Source organism: Siphateles boraxobius, unplaced genomic scaffold (genome assembly GCF_051911475.1).
Source record: "Siphateles boraxobius isolate OS27281-9 unplaced genomic scaffold, OSU_SipBor_1 77, whole genome shotgun sequence".
NCBI lineage: Eukaryota > Metazoa > Chordata > Actinopteri > Cypriniformes > Leuciscidae > Siphateles > Siphateles boraxobius.
The window spans coordinates 17,920,931-17,937,694 of record NW_027509205.1 but is presented as its reverse complement, the minus strand read 5'-3'; positions in this window follow the sequence as shown (position 1 = coordinate 17,937,694).

Sequence of the window (16,764 nt, the reverse complement as noted above, 5' to 3'; positions counted from 1 at the left end):
ATTTGTTTTTCTTTTAACTTTTGTAGTCATATTTATGAGTTATGGTTTATGTGAAAGCAGCTGTTTGGTCCTGATTGTGAGGCGGTTGTAACTTGTTACATCCCCTTTACAAAGTATAATAGTACACTTATGCTGTAAATTGTCAATTTTATTTATTAGATTTTTATCACCTGTAAAGATTTTTTTTTTCATGACTGAATCAGAATCACACGAGGGAATCGAGACGTAGAGTGAAATATTGAATTTAAATTCAGTAGGCCTACTTGGCTTGCACTTGAGAGGCCATTGGCATTTGCTGCTTGAAATGCGCCTTTAGTCCCATAAACAACACAGGCCGTGACCGCTTCCTGATTGGAAACATTTTTACTTGAAAATAGCATCTGTTGGCTTATTAACATGAGTGGGTCGCATTATAAGAACGCATTATATTTGGTTCTCCAAGGGGTAGCAGGGTTACAGAGAATAATTTAAACCATCAAAGACAAAAAAAAGGAAAGAAAAGGTTCTAGAGATGCACACAAACAAGGCCGCACACACACTCTTCTTAGTATCATTGCATACTAGTTTTTCATTTTTTTTATCCGCAGGATAGCAGCGATAATCCTCAGAGCACAATGAAATGTGAAATCTCTGTTGTGTTTGTATAACTGGCATTCCTTATGCAAACCAAGCAACACCCTGAATCTCTCAGTGGACATCCTAATTAAACAAACTCACACAAGCATTACAGCCAAGGTTGTGATTTATGATATCGCCTCAGATAGTTAAAGCCGGCTTCCGTAAAAATCCATCACGTACATCACCGGACATTACCGCCCTAATTAAACACCCAAATGCCTGCAGATATCATAAAATTAGAAGAAGAAAAAAAACACACTCTCTCGCCCTTAATAAAGCACTGCATCTGTGATATTACAGGATGGTACTGGAGATATATATAAAAAAAAATCCCTCCACAAATGTGAGCGTAATTTGTCTATTTTAGGCCAAATGTTTCTCGCGATGTGAAACTGATTAATTATTTGAAATATACTGATTGCAACGAGCTGAAAATGTGGCATTAAAATAATGACTCCTGAGCCTCTTCTGAGTTTGTACATTTAGCATCGCACAACCATTAGGAATAATCTGTCCAATTAAAGGTTGTGTAATTAATTAAGTGCACATTCTGTGAAAAGGCAAGAAGGGAGAATTTATCAAACTGCTGAAATATGACCTATCTTGTCCAAAAGACTAATATGTTTAAACAAAAGATGAAAATTGATGACAACATTATTTGTAACAAAATGCTCACTGTGCAACTATGATGCATTTGTCCTCAGATTGCGCTTCTTAGCATTGTCCTTACAGAATTCGTGATGTATTACCCCAGGCAGCGTGGCAATAACTTTAGATGAAAGGCCTGCCTGTCTGGGGACTGTGTTTTCGTAATGCATATCCTGCTTGATATCTCGACCGTAACGGCGTGCGCGAGGCTCGCAACCCTTGGTGGCAGCTGCGAAAGTGTGACATATGGCTGTTTTTAAACATAAACATGATCTTTGTAGGTTTATCCAGTGCACGACGCCACAATAATCTCCCACGTCAAGCACTTTGGACAGATTCGCCCGAGTTCTAACGCCATCAAAGGATTTCTGAAGCTTGGCAGGCGCGTTTCCTCTCTGAACGAGGCTGGAAGGGCCCCTGGTGCAAACCTTCTTTCTCTATTTGCCACAAAACCAAAGCCAAATAACCATGTGTGGGCTTGGCCGTGGTTATCCGGGTACATGGGTGTGCGGAGGTGTGTGATGATGGAGTTGCGGGCACAGGGTGAGCGTGTGTGGGCGTGTTGGCATACATGTGCAACATGGTGTTGTGGAGTACGCTGTGTGCAATTATACCCATGCATCGTATTCCTTCAGTTTGGTGGATTTTACGTCCCTGTGAAAGAATACTGCATATTTTTACTGCATATACAATGTTAATGAACTCTCATGCAACATAGTTTTCCATGCATAGACAATGCATGACAAAAATGTATTATTCGTAATCGTACCTAAGAATAATGATAATAAAAAAACAAACTTTTTGAAGCACTTGACAGACAAATTCCCATGTAATCAATCATGATTTCTCAACTTGATTTTTCTGGAATCTTTTTGAAATCTGAAAAATTATTATCAATGTTAAAAATAATTGTGCTGCTTAATATGTTTGTGGAAACCGTGATGCACTACTATTCAAAGGTTTGATTTCAAGTTTTAAAACGTTTTTGAAAGAAGTATTTACTGCTCACCAAGGCTGCATTTATTTGATCAAAAACACAGTAAAAACAGTAATATTGTGAAATAGTATTACAATCTAAAATAACTGTTTTCTATTTTAACATATTTTAAAATGTAATTTATTCCTGTTATCAAAGCTGAATTTTTAGCTCCAGTCTTCATGTGTCTCCAGTGTCACATGATCCCGATTGTTATGAATTATTATTGGTGCTCACCTATTAATAATGGTTCTTATTATCATCATCATCAATGTTGAAATAGAGAATTCAAAAGAACAGCATTTGTTTGAAACAGTAATCTTTTATAAATATAAATCTTAAATATCTTCGCTGTTACTTTTGAACAATTTAGTGTGTGCTTACTGAATAAAAGTATACATTTCTTTTTTTATTGTTTTCATTTTAAATTGTAATGCTTTTTCACAAAATTACAGTTTATACTGTATTTTTAATCATCAATTTATGTCTCTCAAACTTCAGTCATCCTTGTTCCAGTGGTGCTTCTTGCTCTTTAAAATCTTAATCTTAAAATCTCAATATTTTATGTCCAAAATAACACGGCTTGCTAGAAGTGACTTTACTTCCTTGGAGGAAAAGACACTCCAACAAAGCAAGTATTAGTCATAAACATTGAAGACTTTTTTTAATAGCATAAAACACAACATGTGTACCCTGTTGTGTCAATTTATACTCGCATGAATTTATTATTATTTTTTTTTAAATAGATTTTATATATCTATTGGAAATCTTCCTAAATGTTAATCTTCTGCTAGCATTTTGTTCTTATCAAGTAATGGGCTTTATTAACTTAAAATGTCCACCCTGTTACACATTGCATTGTGGACAAATATGAAATATTTGGTCAGAATTATTAGGTTACACTGAGCATTACCAGCATTTTCTCCCCCTCCTATAAGACTAAATCATAAATCTTTCCTTTTTTTCTTATTTTTTTTTCTCAACAATCCTGCTCAGTCCAAAATCCACCAAACTATGTCCCATTAGTCTTACGCCACGTAAATAGATACAGTTGCACAAGCACATTTGATGCATTGGACTTCTTAATGCAGAAGCATTCACCCGCAGTCGTGTGATGCAGGCCTGTTTTGCCGCACCGTCTTTCTGTGCCAGTATCCCATATGGCGGTGATAAGCACCATGGAGATTCTGGCCAGAGACGAATGCCACACCATTCCAACACAGGAACACATGTCGGTCACTGCTCCCAACAGGATGCAGCTCTGTGGACATATTGCGCTAAGCCTTACTGTAAAAAAATAAGGCACAGGAACCTCATAAATCAAGAGAACAATCCTGACGCGCCACCCACACATCTCACATTAAACAGACATTCCATTGTTCCAGTGCACATTTTTGACTGTTGACATATCCTCGCTCCGTACCGCATTCAACAATAAACTCGCATTATTAGTCTGAGCCGTGGTGCGAACGCAGGGAAAGAGCTGGCTTCCTTAGCAGGATATTTTTGAAAAAGCATAATATTTACACCAAGGCATCATGTTAAAATGAAGAGGAAAGCAGACAGAATGAACGGCTCATATATCAAGAGAAACTTTGAGGGTCAGTCGTCATGGGACATTACGTAATTGTCTTGGATGTTGATAGGAATGTAAAAGTGGCTCATTTTTTTGGCTGAAGGGTTTGTGTTGTTTTGCAAGACACAAGTGGAGTGTGATTTTACCTGATGAACAGTTTAAAACATGATGCATTTACATGTCAGGAATGGATGAATAATAAACAGTAATCAACATTTTAAAGGAATAATTCACCCACAAATGAAAATGATGTCTTTATTTATATATAACTCATTCCCTGAATCCAAACACATGTTTTTAAGATATGCATTTTCTCAATTAAGCAGTATGTTTGCTCAGTATACGACAGACGTATCAAAAAATAACAACAAACATTAACCTCGCATCAGTTTCATCACCAGGCTTGAGTGAATACACTAACGCTGGTTAACAAGCTGAGAATCAGATGTGTGGGCCGACCATAATCTGTCAAAACGTGTCATGTCTTGTCACAGCTCGACATGAGCTGAATGATAGGCCACATCAAGGGAAGAGTTATAGTGTTTAGCAAAGCTCCAGTCTGCCCTGAAATAACCACACCTGTAGACTTGCCGCTGCAACCCACCTATATTCAGCTGCCAAACTCTGAGGTATAACTGCAGTTTCATATTCAGGAAAAAGTTTCCATGCAGACCGTTGTTTCTGTTTGAGTAGCCCTTCAGGCCTTTTGAGTCCTTGAGAAATAAAAATGGTAATAAAATGGTAATTGTAAGGAACTTAAATCCTTCACTTATCAACTCAATTTCTTTAATGATTCTTGTAGTACTTAAAGTAGTAGTTTTATTTTATTATATAGTACCTTTGAAGAAAAACCCATGTGTGTGTGTCAATGTTCCCTCTAAGCTGCGCGCGTGCGTTCTGATGCTGAGGCCGCGCACTTCTGATGCTGAGGCCGCGCACTTCTGATGCTGAGGCCGCGCACTTCTGATGCTGAGGCCGCGCACTTCTGATGCTGAGGCCGCGCACTTCTGATGCTGAGGCCGCGCACTTCTGATGCTGAGGCCGCGCACTTCTGATGCTGAGGCCGCGCACTTCTGATGCTGAGGCCGCGCACTTCTGATGCTGAGGCCGCGCACTTCTGATGCTGAGGCCCGCACTTCTGATGCTGAGGCCGCGCACTTCTGATGCTGAGGCCGCGCACTTCTGATGCTGAGGCCGCGCACTTCTGATGCTGAGGCCGCGCACTTCTGATGCTGAGGCCGCGCACTTCTGATGCTGAGGCCGCGCACTTCTGATGCTGAGGCCGCGCACTTCTGATGCTGAGGCCGCGCACTTCTGATGCTGAGGCCGCGCACTTCTGATGCTGAGGCCGCGCACTTCTGATGCTGAGGCCGCGCACTTCTGATGCTGAGGCCGCGCACTTCTGATGCTGAGGCCGCGCACTTCTGATGCTGAGGCCGCGCCCTTCTGATGCTGAGGCCGCGCACTTCTGATGCTGAGGCCGCGCCCTTCTGATGCTGAGGCCGCGCACTTCTGATGCTGAGGCCGCGCACTTCTGATGCTGAGGCCGCGCACTTCTGATGCTGAGGCCGCGCACTTCTGATGCTGAGGCCGCGCACTTCTGAAGCCGCGGCCGCGCAGAAAAGATTAAAATGCCACGCAGAGGACTGACGCGAAATGTGTGGGGAAATCCATTTGATTGTAGTTTAAGTGACAAATAATTTAGAGTATAATAATTCAACCGCTATAGAGTGAAAACTGGTGAATGCAGTTTACAGGTTTCATAGAAAGAGAATGATGTGAGCACGTGTGATTGGCAGTGATTCTTGCGTGTGGACCAAATAGCTCAATACGAGAGGCAACGAGAAACGCAGACATGTGAAATAAAATCACATCATAATGTTTTAAAGGAGAGTGGTTTGATTAAAGTGGTAGAAATAACTGTTGATGGACACAGAACGGTAACAATTGCACACCCACCCGCGTGCAAATTCAAAATTAGTTTAGGGGGGGGGGGGTTCAGGCATGGTTAGATTACTATAAAAGAGTTCACATATTCACTTTTCTTGAAAATATTTAGCTATTCGATCTATTTAAATGCTTCAGTTTGTTATATATTATAATAATATAATATGTAAACAAATTGAAGCATTTAAACTGATATATTATATCACTTCAAATACTTTAATTCGTTTTTATTATATTATATTAGGCCTATATTTTATTATATTATAAGCCTAAATAAAGAATATCACGGGCTCATTGCCATTAAAAACTTTGAAACCCCCTGCTAACGAAAATATTGGAAATTCATAAGAAATAAACAATCATTTAACTTTGATGGTTTAATGCTTCCTGTACACAATTAATTGACTGTACACAAACACTTTATGTTTTTCCCAAACCATCTCAGTGTAACAGCTTACTTTTCTTTCATACTATATTCTATTATTGTAAAGAATTGAACTGTCCTGCAGAAGATTTTGTAAATTATTTTTCATAGGATTTCTTGGTAAAGACTGTACAGTTAACAGCACTGTAAAAAAAAATATCAGGTAACCAAAAATGTGCTTCATTTAGTGACTTCTTAATTAACTGCTTGTTTTTCAAAAATATGATTTAATACCAATAAGTTACATCAAGGGTCAAATAAAATAGAAATGCCACTTTCAAGTTAAAAGTTACAACTGAATGTTGAAACCATTGTGTTTCTACGTATGCTGTACAGGTCAGGTATAATGAATATTTTTGCTCAGGTGGCGAAATATGTCCGCTCAATAGAAAACAGTTTTGCTCAGCAAGAAACTTTTTTTAGAGAGAGAGATTTGAAAAAAGTTATTCTTAATCTTTCATGAATCAGACTGGTTACGTTGTATATTTGTCCTTTTCAAGAATAATTGCAATTGAATGTCATGAAAATAATTTGGTTCCAATGTTTTGCACATTGGTTACCAAAATGATTTGTAAAATGATAACTATTTTCAGACAGGTTTCCAGTACACACCCCTCCCTCATCTGCATTGGTTCGTTAAACAGATTGTCCCTCCCCCAATATCACGCTATTGGTTGAGTGTGTTGCTGTGTTGGGATGCTCAAACAGCAGAGCAATGTTTTGATTGTGCCTCTGTGTTTTAGGGGAATCAACTTACACATGTCTTGCTTATAGTTGACTCTACACATTAAACTGGGACAGGAGAACGTATTTAACATTAAAAAAAATATATACATATACTTCACCTTTAAAATTATGATGGATCAAAACTGGCTTTTGATTTTCAGCTCTAGCCCCCAAAAGAGCCATCAGGAAGACAAGCAAGATGTCTTCCTGTCCAGAGAGAGAGAGAGAGAGAGAGAGAGAGAGAGAGAGAGAGAGAGAGAGAGAGAGTTAGAAAAAGAAAGAAAGAAAGAAAGAAAGAAAGAAAGAAAGAGCGGCTGTGGCTGACGAGCAAAATGCAGAGAGAGGGAGGCATAAATCCTGTGTCCTATATAAAAAGAAATACTATCCATGTCAAGGAAAGGTGGGATGCCCTAAAATGAATGATAACAGACTCATTAAAAATAACGGCCGCCTAAATGATAAATGACCTGCCTCCCGAGAAGAGCAGCGCAAGGCGGCCTCTACAAATTAAGACCGCAGTGCTGTTAAAGGTGTTATTTTCCCAGTACTTCCAGCACCAAAATATCAAGCAGCCACACTATTATTTGCTCTTTATTACTGCCCAGCGACGGGACCTTTGGAGATTTAAGGCGAGCCTGTACATTATCAGCCTCTGTTATTTTGTTAATTATCTTGATTTGTGATTTATGACACGGTACGGCTTAATTAAAAAGTGAAATTGCATCAAATTGTAGGGGTTTTATAGACGATGGGGCCGGAACAAGCATTTGCAAGTGATGCCTTTATGTAAAGGAGTATTCAGTGCATTGTAGGGAATCGTCAGGGATTATAGTTGCCTACACTCTTAGAAAATACATAGGCCTACATACATAGATACATACATACATGCATGTGTGTGTATATATATATATATATATATATATATATATAACATATACACACAATGTATGTATACTAAATTTTAAAGAAGCCTTTATGCAAAATAAGGTTCTATATATGGAGAAATGTCTTAAATGATTGCATAATACTTTCATGCCTAACAGGTTATTTCTATTTTCTTCACAACAGAAGATTGAGGATCCAAAAAACATCATAGTAGTGCATATTACTTAGATTCCAAGTCATAACAAGCTTTGTGTGAGGAAACGGCCAACATATGCTTGGTACGTCAAACTTGGAATGATGTGCAAATGGGATTTTGGCTGAGGGGAAGGTTTTTTAATCTCAACTATCGTAGGTACATTTTTTTACTAAACAAAATTAAATGTCTGCTTCTAAAACTTCTGGTACCCCTGGCACCAGCTTCCATTGTAAGTGCCTTACTGTGAACTTGTTTTCTATCAGTGTTTATAAACTAAGAGACGAGTCCAAATGATTTGCTTTTGTAATCGACAGAAAACCACAGATACTGTGATAATGTAGAGCTTAAGTTGTATTTATCATAAAATTATCTTTTATAAATCTGCTGGTTTTTCAAGATTCCTGTCTGTCCGTTTCTGGAACACTACAGCCTTAAACATGTCCCAAAAATCTCATAATTCATTAGTGATGATTTGATCACTCATGCAAGTAATTAAGTTAATACTTGATGATGACTGCGACACACCCACAATCAGAAGAGCATCTCGAATCCACCCGTTCATGTCAAATTGGTCTATCATAAAAGAATGCCTGTTGCTCACAACAACTTTTACATTTACAAAATTACAAATTCATTTACCTTTGATGTCACGTCAGTCTAAAGTTCTGAATCATTGAAAATAATTGCGTTAATCCTTATTCTTTTCTTGTTTTCCAGTAAATAATATGCTTAAAAAAGATTATTTAAAAGAAAAATGTTTAATGAAAAATGATATTCCATGTGGAAAAAGTTTTCATATCTTTTCTTTTGTAAAATATGATGATTTTTCTTTTTTTTAAAAGTTAACTTTTACAATAAGTTCTCATTTGTTAAAATTAATGTATTAACTAACAATGAGCAATACATTTGTTAAAGTATTTGTTAATGTTTGTTCATGTTAGTTCACAGTGCATTAATTAATGTTATCAAATACAATGTTTGATTTTAATAATGTATCAGTAAAAGTTGAAATTAACTAAGATTAATAAATGCTATGGTATTGTTCTTTCTTAGTTCTTGTTAACTAAAGTAGTTAACTAACTAAACCTTATTGTAAAGACCAAAGATTACCAAAGATTATTACATTATATAAAACAATATATTACATTTTTTACCCAATCAGTAAAACATTAATCTAAACTTAATTCCAGATATATTTTCAGAACACAATTCTTCATATTATACAGAATTTTGCTTCTCAAGAATTTATTTGTTTGATTTTAGGATGTTTAAATTACTTTAAGATAATTTTTAATGGAAACTAAGACAAAAAAATATTAATAATGATTTCTTGCAGTGAATCATTTTGTGCCTTTCTAAGTTGGTACACAGATGGTGCTATTATTCTGTGATTCACTGTGTACCTGCCGAATGTCTCGCCTTTTTGTGCAGTGAAACAGACAGGATTGATAGATGTCAAGCCCATAGGAGGAGACATGAGAGATACTGTATGTCAGAAAGAGCAGTGCCTCTTTCTTTATTCTGTAGTCGCTGGCATTCCTTTGCCGTGAGAACATCGTCTGGCACAGACAGTCCAGCGTTGTCAAAGCATTCAAAGACCTGTGAAGACAAGAGTTATGAAGCGGGAGACTGTGCAATGCGTTTAGTTCTCAGATTCAGACGCTTTATTGTTCTCCCATAAGCTGTTAGACAAACCATAACAATGAGACACATCATAGCGGTTTTGAAAATAATAAAGCATAAGGTTTTACTTATTCCCATTAAATTGAAACAGGTGTTACAAGGCCATTTTAGTCTTGAGATTCACGTTAAGTTGATTTTGTGATATAGACTGAAGTGGTGATTTAGCAGTTGCGGTTAAATACTTTAATGGTGCTTTTCTGTGAAGGAATAATGTCTGATGATCTCATAAGAAGTGCTTCAACGAGGAAAGAAAATAATACAGGGTTGAAACGAAATGCGGGCGACATTTCGTTTTAGTTTGAATTTTAGTTTAGTCGACATTTAGTTTATATAATTTTAGGGTCAACTATTCCTTTAACTGTCAGAAACTGCTGACATCATTGGAAAAGTTTGTCAGTCGCATACCACTGATAATCTGTTAGTCTGCATAAATAACAGTTGCTTAAGATGGAAAAGTCCTGTTCTGTCTATGCTTAGTCATACATAGTCAATGCCTTCAGTGATTCTTCAGAGGATTCTTGAGGACGAAACGGCCCACAATCTTACTTGCCAGTAGACTTCTCTTTAAATTACAATTAAAATTACATTATTCATTGAAAATGTGTGTGTGTGTGTGTGTGTGTGTGTGTGTGTGTGTGTGTGTGTGTGTGTGTGTGTGTGTGTGCGCATATATATATATATATATATATATATATATATATATATATATATATATATATATATATGCACATGTACGTGTGTGCATATATTTATTTATATGTATATAAATATATATTTGTGCATGTATATGTACACACACACACACACATACACACACACACATTATATTTTCTAAATTAAGAAATACATATAATAATTTATAATTATAATTTATAAGATTGTTATTAAATATATATATTTTTTTTAAATATATTGTGAAATACAGTTGAAAGTACTGAATTTAATTTGTTGCTAATATTTTTCTTTATTATATACTGTAGTCTATACATCTTCACTACTATATACATACTATATATATATATATATATATATATATATACATACGTGTATATATATTTAACAAATTGTGAAGCGCAGTTAAAAGTACATAACATTCTTTATGCAAAACACACACATATATTGTATATGGAAAGAAAACCAAGAATATATCGACTTCTAACATCTATCCAATGATTTACTCATCTAACCCAGTAGTATAATGTCATTGAGTTATCTCCATTTTGGGTCTTTTCTCAACAAATATCGATATAATGGCAATAAATTTGATTAACTAATCACCATACAATTAAATTAATGTTTCTTTCCTTTAGTTAAAACCCTAAAACTTTTTATGTTTTCAGGTTTGCATGCAGATTCGTCCCAGGGCTCAAGAATCACTGCTTTATTATTAGGTCTACTTTTAAAGTCTTCCAAGTTAACAAATCCCCAAGAAGCAGACATTGAGCTGAAGCATGAGAGAGCAGGTAGGTCTGGTGTGTCCTTCAAACCTTACTTTGCTGTCCCTGCCTGCAGAAACGAGTGGAATCGCCCAAAGTAGGTCAGTCTTCACTCTCCTGGGTCAAACACGCCTTCCTATCTGCGCAATACTCGACATGATAACGTCAGTTGTGACAGCGTTCTGCTGGTGGAGACGGGAGGAGTTGTGGTCTAGAGCTTTGAGGTCCGGTGGGTTAGGGTTCGAGATCAGAACGCCTCTGCTGTTGTTCATCAGAGGCCGGTTTTGCAACCTGTCATTGCCACGGGCAAGTGAAAATACCTGAAAGTCTTTGCTTGGGATTCTGGGATTGAGATCTTTCGCATTTGCAAATTATTCTCAAAGATGTTGAGCATACAGTGCGGCCCCTGCAAATTTCCCACAATAAAACTGTCATTGAATCCTTGTCAACGCTGTCACATGACCAGAGTCTGCAGATGCTTAGTCAGTTAATTGGCTGGTAAATTAATTTTCTATGCATGCCATATGTTTAAAGTTGTCATTTAAAGGAAACAAATCATGGAAAACAAGTGTTAATACTGATTTCACATGGAAACAGTAAGCAAATCATAACTGAGGTCTTAAAGTCTTAAAGGTACAGTAGTAAAAAACTGCCTGTTTGACACACTCAACTGTTGCTCAGTCATGCGAAAATTTCACTGGAAAGAAAATATTTACTTGCATTTGCATTCACTTGTGAATAGTATGTATTGGGACCAGGTTTCAGAGAACGGGTGGAAATTTGCACCATTATTAACCAGCCCAAAAAAAAAAGCACGTCTTAAACCAAATGCTAATTTGCGCTGCTCTTGGTAGATTGCGTTGGTCATTATGGAAATGATCCGGCAGCGTCTGTGTTATTTGTCGTCAGTAGATCACGCAAAGAACTTTCCACTACGCTTTTGTGGAATTGCACTAATTGCGCTAATTTCCCCTGTTTAGTAAATATGGCACATCATTTTTGAAAAATTATAATTTCAAACAAATTGTACAGTGGTAGGTTCTATTGTACTGTATTTAATGTGATTTTATTAATTGCCTTTGTTTTCTCTGTTTCTTAAGTTTTTTTGTTTTCTTTTATACATCGCAGAATAAAATGTAGAAAATTATTATTTTTTTAAATACATTATTTAAAAAACAATTTGTGAAGTAGATTACTTTTTTAACTGCTAATATAAACCAAAATGGGAAATTAAATGTCAATATTTTCAAACAATGCTGATAGCTAGCTAGCAAAAAGACAATCAAGCATTTTATATTTAGTTCAAGTTTTTAAAATATTACAACATTTTCCATGTTTTATAGCGGTTATACCGAATGACCTGATATTTCGGGACATGCGTATAAACAAGTGAAAAACATGAATTTTTCACATAGTTAAGAGTGAGTTACTTACTTTGCTTCATGACCGTGTGGTCCTTTGCAGGTGTCTGAATGATGTCACATCCTGATGTCAATATCACATGATATTGAGCACATGACTTTATCCAAAATGTTGCCTTTATATTGGTTACTCCGTATGACATCAATGAAATACATTTTTCCGGACATTCTTTCTCATAACAAAGCAATGACTTCTACACATAATTTTAATACCATTTTGCACTATGTTGATATATAATGTTATAAAATCATGCCAGACTAAAAAATATATTAATTTGTTACATTTTAAGATATTTTAATCACAAATGAAATGGGTGTATTGCCCTTTGGATGGTTAAATCGAATGACCTATTGACACTTCAAAATCTTTAAAATACCTTTATATGTAGTAACATATAATTAAAACCTTTTGGATTCGATAAAAGAGATCAAGTTGTACTACCTTACATACTTTGGATGTCATATCTTTGTTTTTTATTATTATTAAGGCCTTTGGACAGTAAAACGACCCGTCATGTCAATGACCCATATACCTACACAATCATTGTCATGAAAAGGTCAGTGTCACTCACAAACTTCTTTTTTGACACCCTAAAATAGTTTGTAAAGTGCCTGTGGCCAGGAAGTGTCCGCTTAAGATGAAACAGTAGCCCAGACTTGCATAACAAACCTGGTTCCCTCTCGCTCATCACCGTCAGAACACAATGAGCTCCTCTGACATGAGAAGTGGAGCTTTTTTCAGGTTAGACCTAGTTCCCATCAGCAGCGCTCTCCAGTCAGGAATGTTTCCGCAAAGACAGCCTCATGGGAAGTGTGAGGTGGTAAATTTTGCATTAGTCTGACACACACACACATACATGTGTTTGAAATAAGAGACCGTCTGTCATCGAGTTTTCCAGGTGGACGTGCACTCTTTCTGTCCATCCTAAACGTACCTGATAAGTCACCTTGCATCTCATATAGCAGCCGTTCTTTGTAATCCGACCGCGTCAATGTTAACGCTCACTGCGGCCCGCTTTGGGACCTCATGTGGTATCTTCACTGCATCTGGGCTGCTGAAACACATTCCTGACAGAATTAATTGAGGATCACTGATCCCTCAGTGGCTTCTCTTTGCAAATCATTGGGTAGAGATGCCTCCCAAGTTTGTGTGCCATCAGTTTATGGGTTTCTTAAGAGATGCAGGTAGCATATGTGAGCAGTCAGACAAGCTCCTATAGAGCCACTGGGCACCAATAAAAGCAGCCTATCAGAGACTATCAGCCTTTGTGTCATTCTGATTTACGAGTATGCTTTGTGGCAAAAGGGGCTTCTTGTTTTGCTGACGGGTGGATTTCATATGGTGGTCTTGTTTTTTGTAGCAGTATTGTTAGTCTTGCTGAAATGCTTTGGCCATTTCATGTGATCAGTAAGACTTCAAAATCTACCAAAACTTTAAGATTGCATAAAAAATAAAAATTTTCATCAATGCAGATTATTAAAGTTACACTATGTAACTTTTGGCCCTCTATGGCGGCACAAAAAACAAACAAAAAAAAAAACGTGCATGCATATTGCAGAAGAACAATGGGTCTCATTCACTAATAATTGTGTGGATTATTCGTATTTATACGCACTGGAGAACTTATCACGAAAATATTATTTTAAATTGAATTTCACCATAATGAAATGGCACTATAATGCTTTACAATGACCTCGGTTAGAGAGCTGCAATTTATCTGTTCAATAATATACCTTACTCACTTGTTGAGTAATAAAAACGCAATAATTTCAAATCCCTCAATTCTCTCCATCTCTAAAAAAAAACCAAGCCAATGTTGATTCTGGTTTTATTACGAGCTCTGTCACATTCTCTTTTTCCCCAGCAGAGTCTCTTCTGTTCAGCGATTGTTTAAAACGGTGATTCTCCGGAGGATGGCGATTTAGCTGCTTAATTTCAACCTTTTTCTTTTTTTGTGATAACTAACCCCTGCCACTCTCACACCATACACACGCTAAAAGAGCCGAAGCAACTTTACTGTATTTTCGGATATGACGAGACACACACAGGCGAGTGACGTATGAACACAATTTCTTGTGAAAACCATCCCGACGGGTCTAAAATATAAACACTAATAACAGGCTTACCATAGTGACTCAGAGTAAGACAAAAACACATTTTGGAAGAAGGATTGATGATGTATTGACTAATTATTTAAGTTTTGTTAATTTTGAATGGGGAAGTTAGTGTATATTTTTTATTTTTATAAAATAATACTGTATTTTTTAGTACAGTATTCTTTCATCAAAATCTAATGGCTTTCTCTGGCGCTCTTAAACCCCTTTCACACAGAGATTCCGGAAAATACACGGATAAGGTGACCCGGGATTTGACCCGGGTTCGTTTGATTTTGGTTCATTCACACTGCCAGTGATTTTCTGGAATCAGAGAGTGTGTTCACTCACGCTGGCAAACGATCCCGGCTTCAGCGCCATGATTACGACGCGGCATTGATTACGACTTTTGTTCACACAGCGCGCGTTCCGGGACTGAACACGGCAATGTTACTAGGTCCCCAACCCGGCATCAATCCCGGGTCGTGTTTGCGTTCACACAGGTGTTCTGTGTGAAAGGGTCTATACTGTGTTTAAGTCATGTCTTAGGATCATATTTGCAACGCAATTTTGCACATGAACACCATCACAATGTCATAATTTTAATTGGGAAACTGTCATATTTTCCAATGTATTTATAACTGACATTAAAAAACACAGGATACTAGTGGTGAAGAAATTATGCTTTTCACCTCTTAAGTCAAGTTTTAATTGTGGATGTTGACTACAAATCTTGTCTGCATTTTGTGTATATTAATAATGATGAGAACTATTGCCAAAAAAACAGTACCCACATTCTCACTGGTAGCATATGTTTATGCATATTTTCATCAGTTGAAATGAATCCAATCGGATTTCCGATTCTAAAAGTACTGTTTATATAAACCCTAAACGTTTTGCACAATTGCACATATTCATTTACATGTGCATTACTCTGAACAAAACTTGCTCACTCGCTGCACTTTTGCCTTGATGACATATAGTATCTAAAAAGAAAGCTCCTCCACTGACCAATTCATAAGACATGACATGTACTAAATAAACATACGCTCATTTGTAAGACATAAAATGTAAGTAAATATATTCCTCACGTGTGCAAGGTATATTTAAATCCAAATGAGAAAGCTTTTATATGCTTATTTTTTTCCTATTCAGTCAGATCGATGAGGTGTTTACATGAAGGCTTTTCAGTCCGACTGAGCCATCTATCTGATCACTAATGGATTACATCTGCATGTAAACGTAGCTATCGATACCGCACCAAATGCACTTACTTTGCCAATTCTTCCTTTTTTTTATGTGAAAAGAGGGAAAGAAATACCAAATTGTCAAATTCATCCATTGACTTACATGCACATTGCTTTATATTTACAATTTCCTAAAAACTTGAAGCATTAAAATAATATCAGTGGCTACTTTTTACAATCCAATCAAATCTCAAAAGGTCCTGTATTATATTATGGCATATTACAAAATGCCATTTCACATTCTTTGACATTCTCATTTGACAAGGCTAGGCTTGTGTATTTACCTCGTTTATTTATACCGCACACCTTGATATGACATAAATATGGTAAATTGCCCATTTTTAAATGCATTAACATGAATGTGCATTTTCAGCATCTCAGTTAGATGAAATATCATCAAGCTTCACGTCCTCCCTAAATTGGCATTCTAGCACAACAGTTAGATTTTCAGTGAAATGGAGGTATACAAAATGAATGCAAAGGAATATATAATTGAGGTTTTATAGGCTTAATTTCAGGACGTGTACTGCTTGATTATATGTATCCCAGCTCTGATACGACTTCATTGAAATTTACAACAAGTAATCTTCTACCATATGGACTCACCAAATGGAGATCACAGACTGGCAAAAGCAATCAGCTTTTTAATTAACAGAATTAACAGTGCGATGTTAAACTATAACGACAGCAATAAAAACACTTGATGGAACAATGGCAGTCGACAGAAGCTCGTTCATAACTGTTATTTTCATTTCAGGGGGAGAGTGACAATGGATCTGAGCAGACGCTTTGCCCGCAACACTCACCCGTGAGCCGCGAGCTCATATTGACATTGTACACGAGAGCTGTAAAACTAGTATCAAGGAACACTGGGTTGTTCAAGATGG